Genomic DNA, 10275 nt, shown 5'->3' on the forward strand with positions numbered 1-10275 from the left:
AAGTCACGTGCAAGTGCTTAGTAAACAGGAAGATGTTTCACAAGGGTGTGACAATCGCTAAGCGCTAAGATATTTTGTTTCATCCTGCGGATTGAAAATGAACATCGTGAACCTTCGCAATTGTGAAGAAAATACTTCTATTGATAAGGACAGAGAATACTATTGAGAGAGAGAGGGATTAAAGGAGACAGAGTACTATGAAAACTGCACCTAAGAAATCCATTTTAGGCCAGGTGCGATGGCTCACACCTGTAAGCCCAGCACTTCGGGAGTCTGAGGCGGGCAGATCACCTAAGGCCAGGAGTTCAAGATCAGTCTGGCTAACATGGCAAAACCCTGTCTCTACTGAAAATACAAAAATTAGCCAGGCGTGGTGGCAGGCGCCTGTAATCCTAGCTACTTGGGAGGCTGAGGCAGGAGAATTGCTTGAACCGGGGAGGTGGAGGCTGCAGTGAGCTGATATTGTGCCACTGCACTCCAGCCTGGGCAACAGGAGTGAAACTCCGTCTCAAAAAAAAAAAAAAAGAGAGAGAAATGAAATTGAGAGACTATGCCTCGGCTTATCCTAAAAAACCTTGGAAATTTCTGAGGGCAAGCATCTGATACATTTTCTCATACACTGGCTTCTAATCTGAGTAAGCAATGCCCCAAATGGCACCTAGTCTGGTAGGTTTCATTAGATCTAGCCTCTTAGCCTGATTGGCTTGGTTTTCCTTTATAAAGTCAGCAACGATGAGTTCTTTGGAAAAAAAAAAAAAAAAGAAGAAGCCCCTCTGTAATATCCTACCCCACTGCTACCCAGCCGTCTGCCAACACTTTAGAACCAGTTGGATCACCACACCTTTTCTACCGCACTAGAAAAAGAGTTCTCATGTTTTCAGGGAGCCTAGGTTCTTAGTTTGGCCTCCTATGCCATGACAGGGAGATTTTTTCTGAAGCTCCCAGGGTCTCAAACAATTTTAGCTCTATAGCATACCCTGGTTTCACAGGCACACACACAAAAAAAGTGATTTGCTTTTCCTTGTCCATGGCATAAATCATGAGATATCACCTAATCAACGAAATAATCTTAATCAATGCTTCACCGTCTGGCTTTCCATAACAATTCTAACTCCCCGTTGATGTTTTCCATCTTCCCTTCTGTTAGACCAGATGGTGCATGTTCTAGCCTCTTTATTATCTTTTTCTGACCATAGTACTCTGTCCAAAGATTGTTGTAAGAAACCTCTTGTGCTGTCAGCAGCAGTGGCTCTGTTCTGCCTGTGATACATCAGGATAATTCAGGCAGCCTTTGCTAATGACTCCCCATTTCTAAATTCAAGCTTTTTTCCAAAGTCACTTTCTGACTAGTCCATAATTGTTTGATAACACAACCACTTTGATCTTCACGTATCCATTGTGAGCTTTCTTTTCCAGGTAGCAGCAAAGTCAAGTGGGAGTACTTCCCAGCTGGCATGATGCTTTCTCACTAGAAGAGTTTGCAATCAGCATCCAGCCAAAATCACAAATGTCTTCTTTCTTATTAAGAAAGGAAAAAGAGTCATTATACCTCCATGCTGAAAAAGTTAGACCAGTAGATTTTTCTCACATACATCACAGTTGAATTATATTAATCTTCCTAGACAACTATTTTCCATTTGTTTTTATGTATAAGCTATAATGCATATGAAAAAAAACCCTTGAAATAACTGACATATCTGAATATCAGTGGCACAGTGGCTCAAAAAGAAGATGATGGTGAGTCAATTAAATCTGTGGATGATTTTAAATATTAATAGCAACAATCAAACCTATACTTTTCCTGCTCTGCGTGTATATTTGTGTATGTGTTTAAAACTATCAGCACAAAATTAATTCCCAGATAGCAATATCCTCTCTCTAGAAGTCATTTTAAAAATGATATCCCCAAACAAGCTGTTTTTCTGGAGTTTTTGCTGATCTCCTCAAAACATAAATTCACATAATACAATGGGTAGGAAATATAATTGATACATTAAGTTGAAAGAAAACATCGGTATCTGAAGTCCAAAGAATACACATCAGTCACCAAGTCGATAGATATGCTCACTTGCCATCATTTTTCTGTGGTATCTGACAGAACTGAATATCACAGTGTGGAAAGATTTTATCAGAAAAGTTTTTCAATTTGTTCTTTAGGAAGATAGATCTGCAAATATTCCCTTTATTCCTAATGATTATAGAATGTAAATCTTGTTATAACCCTATTTCATGTACATTTTATCTCAGGATAAGGTAGATTTCCTTTTAGGCAATTTCTTTTTTGTTTGTTTGTTTTTCTCTGACCAGCAAGCACAATATATGCTTGGTCCCTGGGTTAAGATGAAGCCCAAAAATTCAAACTTTGCATGCTGTGACCATCTTACCATAGGGACATATTAGCTGTATTGTCTTACCCAAACAGTGTCTGTCACATTTCCAATCTGACTACATGTAAAGAATTTCCTGTAGTTCCCATAATCAGTATTTGAATCTTAAAGCATCTTCCAAACCACACACACACACACACACACACACACACACACACACACATACACACACACACACACACACAAAAGGTATAGTCACCAGGCTATGGTCGAAGCTTCTCATTTTCTACTTATCCACATGACCTTAACTTATTTACCTAAGGAAAAATAGCAACCAGGATTGGGTTTTTTTTTTCCTCTCTAGAAATTTAGGACAATACTATAGAATGTAATTTTATACCAAGCACTGTATCAATAGAGGTTAATGTGATTAAACATCTTTCCTAAGCCTTAGTGAAAACTTTACATGATTCTTACTTTACTGGTGAGGTTTCTAGGATTTAGGACATTTTTAGCTCCTTCTTTTCTGTTCAAGAGGAGAAATGGAAATGTTTCGTTGTGCAATTGATTATATTCTTGTTCTCCAAGTGCATGCTGCCTGATGATTTGCATGTGGGGGCAGCCAGAAGGTCTCTAAAACATTTCCCTATAAAACCGTTTTGTTGATAAGCTTTCCCATAAGCATGGCTGAGGAAAATGGGTCAGATTATATTTCTGAAGCTGTTTAAAGAAACATCTTCCAAATTGAGCAATATACTCTAGGCTTTCATAAATCATCTGAAGTGTTCAAGTTTTCCTCAAGTCAGGCCTGAGAAAAATCCCAAATTTCTCCCCTTTCTCCTGCTCTTCCCAATACCTGAACATGGCCTTCATCCTGCGCAAACTTTATTATCTCACCTAATTACAATAGGTGCTCTTTCAAGGAGGGGGGCATGGTTATTGTCCTTCTTTATTTTCTACATATCACAAAGTGTTATTAGATATAATCTCTCCATTTTTATTTCAAGCAGAACAAAATCATTGTTAATTAATTTGCAAAGACTTCTAAAGGTTTTTTAGACATGGCCTCCAGGTTGTTTTTATCATTCCACATCTTTTACACTTTTCATGATTTCATTGCTATTTCGAATAGAAAGCAAAGCTGAATTGAGAAATTTAGCTGGAATCTCTATTGCTGCAAATTGTGCAGAGTCCTAATGTTCTGTTTAATATATTCCTTTGGAATCTTGTTTCTTGTGAGGATTTTATTCCCTCTTGCCATACATGCTGCCTGTGAAAACTGAGCTTCCAAATTCAGAAGTAGGGTGGGTGTTACGTTCCTCAACAGGAATCTCATGGAATGGTGTGTGACGTGATTCTGACCAGGATGGTTGATTTCAACTTCATTCAAAATTAGTTAATGCTAACTTATTTGTGCCTAGTGAACATAGGTGTTCATTTCATTTTTTTTCATTCATTCATGCATTTACTAATTTAATATTTATGAAATAAGTCTCTATGTGATAATCCTTTTGTAGGCTCTTGGGATACAGGATAATTAAGATATAGTTACTGGCCCCAAGAAACACATAGTTTAGATGAAAAGACCACACCTAAATGACTAAACATAAGTTTATGAGAGCAGGGATTTTTCAGTCTTAATAAACAGCTGTCATAGTACCTAGAAGTGCCTGGTACATCAAAGGCCCTCAGTGAATATTTGTTGAATAAACCAATGACTAATATGACATAATGATGGCAGAGGCTTAGTCTATTTTTTCACTGTTACATCCCCAACACCTAGAACAATGCCTAGTTTGTACAAGGAATTCAATTGTACAAGGAATTCAATAAATATTTAGCACTAGCTATGGGACTGGCATGTGACTGGTATGATGATGATGATGATGATAACAATGATAATAAAGAAAACATTAACACTTACTATGTGTCAGTACTTGCACCACCTCCCAAAAAATTACTTAATCTTTGTAACCGTCCTATGAGATTGAAACTGTTACTATTCCCATTTTCAGGTGAGAAAAAGTTAGGTAAGCCACGCATCTAAGGCACACAGCTAGAATTACGGAGCTGAGATTTGAAAGTAAATGATCTGCTTCAACAACACACCCTCTTCAACACTTTGCTACATGCTCAGTGCATGTCTGTTCAATTGACTTATCTTCAACTACAGCCAGGCTTTTGAGAGTCAAGAATAACGGGCTAACTGGTCTGAATGTTATTCTCTTGTTTTGTTTTGTTTGTTTGTTTTTTGACAAATCTCCTCAAAACATAAATTCACATAATACAATGAGTAGGAAATATGATGGATATATTAAGTTGAAAGAAAACATTGGTAGCTAAAGTCCAAAGAATACGCATCAGTCACCGAGTGGATAGATATGCAACTTGCCACCATGGACTATGTTACTTATATTTTTCTAGCACTTCACTGCTTGAACATATAGTACTCCATGGAATCCTCACTTACTGAACGTAGTTTTTGAGAAATATTTTAGAAGGGTAACTCTACCTATGGTTTGTAAAAGACGTCAAAGGAGGAAAAAACTAACAACAAGAGAGCAAGAAAGATTCCTGAGGAAGAGTCTGAATAATGGGGACTTCTCTGAACCCAGAAGATGTTTGTAGGAGTAGAACTAATGTGCTCAATAATATGTAGAGATTGCCTAGCTATGGCCAGTAAAGGAGAAAAAGATCATGTCAGTGGTTGAAGCACTACTAAGGGACCGGAGGTACTATTTACTGAAAATTTTAAAAAGTATCCCACCACATAGTTTAGCAAACTACTGTCCATGGACCTGATCTGGTCAACCACTTATCTTTATAAACAAAGTTACACGGAAACACAATCACATCCATTGGCTTACATATAGTCTATGGCTTCTGTCCTGTTACAGCAGCATTGTTCAGTAGTTGCAATAGAGACAATATGAACCACAAGCCTCCAATGCTTTCCCTGCTTACTATCTTAGATTCCATGTGCATGTCCTTTATCCACTTTTTTTTTTTTTTTTTTTTTTGAGACAGAGCCTAGTTCTGTTGCCTAGGCTGGAGTGCAGTGATACGATCTTGGCTGACTGCAACCTCCGCCTCCCAGATTCAAGCGATTCTCCGGCCTCAGCATCCCGAGTAGCTGGGATTACAGGTGCCCACCACACACACCCAGCTAATTTTTGTATTTTTAGTAGAGATGGGGTTTCATCATGTTGGCCAGGCTGGTCTCAAACTCCGAATCTCAAGTGACCTGCCCGCCTTGGCCTCCTAAAGTGCTGGGGTTACAGGCATGAGCCACTATGCCTCTAGTGGCAGCAAGAGCCCTCTATCTGTTCTTGAAAGGGTGCAAGGATATTTCAAAATGTTCAATTAATTAATCGACGTTGCTGAACTCTGAAACTGAGATAGACTTGCTTTCAAAACAAATCCCCTGATAAATAAATTATGCATATAGTAACCTCACCTAGGCAGAGTCCCAAGGCACCCACCTATAATTGAATCAATTTAGTTCACTGCAACTCAAAAATATTTATTTAACACTTTTCTCATGGCTAAATGGGCAGTGATAAAATGAGTAAAGGCAAAGGTGATAGTTCGGTGGATAAAATAAAGTAGTAGTTATAACCTCACTGAGATGTTAAAGTGGTCAGACACAAGGAATTCCACCAAATAGAGCCCATTTTTCTTCTCCTACAATAACTTCAGGTTTCTTCTTTTCTTTCCTCTTTACCTACCCCTTAAGGCCACCTTTAAGTGCTGCTTTCTCTGAATGAAGTGGAGTGAAAACAGCACTTCTGTGGGAAGCCAGTGACACATACTGGCTCTCTTTGGTCACTTCCTGGATGATATTACTTGTTAAACCATTTAGTTTTTTTGACATTCCTTGTTTTTTCTCTTAAGTGGTGATAATTTCCTACAAGTTGAATGGAAGGAGGAGTCCTACTTTTCTCTAGAGATCATTTCCAGGTCTAAGAGCTCTCTTTCTAAGGTTTTGGCTTCATTTGGACACCTCACAGCTCTGACTCCTTTTGAAAAGTTACATGTACATTCATACCTTATGTAGTAGCTGGATGTGTCCCCCACAAGATATGTCCACCTGGAACCTCAGAATGTAACCTTATTTGAAATGAGGGTCTTTCTGGATATAATAAAACTCGAGATTAGCATGGGCCCTAAACCCAAGAATAGGTGTCCAGATAGGAGACAGAAAAGAAGACACAGGGAAGAGGCCAGGTAGAGATGGAGCCAGAGACTATTGTTACATCTACAAGTCAAAGAGCATTAAGGACTGCTGATAGCCACTAGAAGCTGGTAGACAGGCATGGCACAGATTCTCCCTCAGAGCCTCCATAAAGGTACCCACCTGTCCAACACTTCGATTTTTTTTTTTTTTTTTTTTTACTTCTGGCCTTCAGAACTGTGAAAGAATAAATTGTTGTTTCAAGCCACCAAATTTATGGTAATTTGTTATAGCAGCCCTAGGTAATCAATACACTTTATTATATAATTTGTCTTCTAATTCTCGATGCTCCTAAAAATTGGGATCATTGCTATGTGCCGTACTTTCTTTCTGTCTTAGATTGCTACGATGTTTTTGGAAATTTTACAATGGGTTCTTTGTTAAGTAACAAGTCACAGATCTTGAGAAAACACAATCACCCTCCCCTCAACTTTTTAGAATTTAATGTGAGTTCTGCATCTGCCAGAAAATACATTTTTTAAGCTGAAAATAATTTTTTGAAAAATATATCCCAAAGCTTCTATTAGAAACTTTTAGAGATATATGCCAAAAAAAAAACGAGCTGCAGACAAAGATATAACTGTTTTTAAAAATCCTATTCTAGCATATTAAACACACACTTACTTTCAATATAGACAATTAATGCCATCTGCTTTACTTTTGGACTCTAAAACCACATGATTTGTGTGTTCAGATAATTTTCCCCCTTGGAATTAGGGTTTTAAAATAAGGTGTCTTCCCTTTCAAAAAGTAGCTGAATGAATCACTGGCTTTATTTTGGAAATCAAATGTCTAGCATTTATGAATGCTAACTCACATTTATTAGCAAAATTTCATCAATTACGTAATGGATTGCTAAAATGTCACTCTTATGCTTTACTCTCAAAGTAACTACATGGTATATGCTTAGGAAAATATCATATAATTATAAAGTAATTCTGGGTTCTAGTAGATTACTCAGTAATTATACTTAATACTGTAGTTCCAATAGTGATTACTATGAAAGCTCATTACAAAAAGCAGAAACAGTCACATATGTATTCTTAATTATATCTGCCACAATAGAAGTTAATGTTAATTGAAGTGATTTATAGTTATTATGGTAACTCAATTAAAAATATGTACTTGTAGTGATAACCAACCTTTGAAAGAACAAAGTGTCAGATCAGTACCAGAAAACTTAAAGGAGAGTCACCTTGGCCTAATTCTGTTTGGTTTTATTTACTTGGGAAATGCTTCTAACATTCTCGTTCTATGAGCTTATTGTTCTTATCTTCCCAGCATCAAGGACAGTACTTGGCATCTGGAAGTACAGTACCTTGTGTGTACTAAATAAATGAATGAATAACTTGAAATATTTATTATAATCCATATACAATTTGATGATGAGATCCATCTGAAATTATTCATAAGTGGATTGTAAGATTCTAAGTTGGTGCTTTTAATATTTTGGGGTCATTGGCCCCCGTGGAACTATGGTATGAAAGCTCTTGCCCTTCCTTAGTAAAATGTGTGTAAACACAAAGTTTTGCAAATGCTTTCTGCAGGTTCTAGGACCCCCAGAAGCTCATTATTGAACTCAAGTTAGTATTAAATCACAGTGACTCTGGAGAAAAGAAGCATTTTGTGAGCCTTACTTACTATGTACTCTCAGGTGGTTGATGTTAGGGACTTTCCCGAAAGAACCGGTAGTATACCGTTTTCTTAGTTTTTCCTTTCTCTGTCATTTTAAAAACGTACATAGGCTGGGTGTGGTGGCTCATGCCTGTAATCCTAGCGCTTTGGGAGGCCGAGGAGGGCAGATCACCTGAGGTCAGGAGTTCGAGACCAGCCTGGCCAACATGGTGAAACCCCATCTCTACTAAAAACACAAAAATTAGCCAGGCCCGGTGGTGGGAGCCTGTAATCCCAGCTACTCCAGAGGCTGAGGCAGGAGAATCCCTTGAGCCCGGGAGGCAGAGATTGCAATTGGCTGAGATCGCACCACTGTACTCCAGCCTGGGCAAAAAAAGCGAAACTCCATTTCCAAAAAAAAAAAAAAAAAATAGAAAATTAAATCATTATTTCACTCATAACTAATTTTGCTTCACAAACACTTCTAAATTGTCCAATGTGGGAAATTATACAAAGTCTATTCCTTTGATAGGTGGCAACAAATAGCATACATTTTCACACATAAATATACAACTCATTGAAAAGACAAGTGTGAGACATACAATTTCTGGTTCACAGGAGATATTTGACTCTATTGCTGAAACGTTGCTCATAACACATTCCTAAATGCAGATATCTGTAAGATGTCATTGTGGTCAGCTGTCATCTAAAATGATGACTGTTTGCCCAGTTCCACGGTATACAGAATCCTGGGTCAAGAATTGGGTGGACACAGGAAGTGTCAGACAGAGGCTCCGCCCTTGAAGAGCTCATTATCGCACCAAAGAAACAGTAACAATGCTCAGCAAATATGATGGGACAATATCAAAGTGCACAGTCAGAAATTCTCCTGGGATCCAGAGGACAGGCATAATGAAGGTGGGAGTAGTGGATAAACTTCAGAGTCAAGGTGGCAAACAAATACAATCTACTTTTTATTTCCCAACTCTGTTTCAATGTAGATGTAAGAATGTGAATATTGACCAGAATGAAATAAATCAGAAGGCCTGATTGAGATCTCAGTTTAAAAGCCTGAAAGTCTAAGAGACTATGATATCGATTTAGGAGACCTGAACATCTTACATATTTTGGAACTTTTCTGGGGACCAAAGTGATCCAGACCCAGGTGATACCACCTAGAACTTTTTCATCATACCTAGAAAATCGGTTCTGAGAAGGAAAGAGAAGTGTGTTCCCATTGACAAGCGTGCTGCTTAAGATGTCTTTTCATCCCAAAGTAGAAGATTTTGTAAAACCCTTCAGCTACAAAACCGCAAAGCATTAGAGAAAATAATTAATGTAAGCAAATTATGATAAAAGTATTTCCAGCCATCTCTTGACCTAGTGGTAAATTATAAGTCTCCATGCTTAAATATAAAATCCAAAGGTACTTTCTTGGCAATTGACAATGGGAGAGATTTACGCATTACATTTATAGATGCTTAAAATTGAAATAGTAAACCAAGTGCAAACACACTTCTCTTTTTTTAAGTTTTGGGATACATGTGCAGAATGTGCAGGTTTGTTACATAGGTATAGATGTGCCATGGTGGTTTGCTGCACCTATCAACCCATTATCTAGGTTTTAGGCCCCACATGCATTATTTTTTCGTCCTAATGTTCTCCCTCCCCTTACCCACCCCCCCACCCCGACAGGCCCTGGTGTGTGTTGTTCCCCTCCCTGTGTCCATATGTTCTCATTGTTCAGCTCCCACTTATGAGTGAGAACATGCGGTATTTGGTTTTCTGTTCCTGTGTTAGTTTGCTGATAATGATGGCTTCCAGCTTCATCCATGTCCCTGCAAAGGACATGATCTCATTCCTTTTTTGGTTACATAGTATTCCATGGTGTATATGTGCCACATTTTCTTTATTGAGTCTATCACTTACGGATATTTGGGTTGATTCCAAGTCTTGCTATTGTAAATAGTGCTGCAGTAAACGTACATGTACATGTGTCTTTATAGCAGAATGATTTACAATCCTTTGGGTATATATCCAGTAATGGGACTGCTGGGTCAAACGGTATTTCTGGTTCTAGATCCTTGAGGAATTGCCACA

Source organism: Pan paniscus, chromosome 12 (genome assembly GCF_029289425.2).
Source record: "Pan paniscus chromosome 12, NHGRI_mPanPan1-v2.0_pri, whole genome shotgun sequence".
NCBI classification, from domain to species: Eukaryota; Metazoa; Chordata; class Mammalia; order Primates; family Hominidae; genus Pan; species Pan paniscus.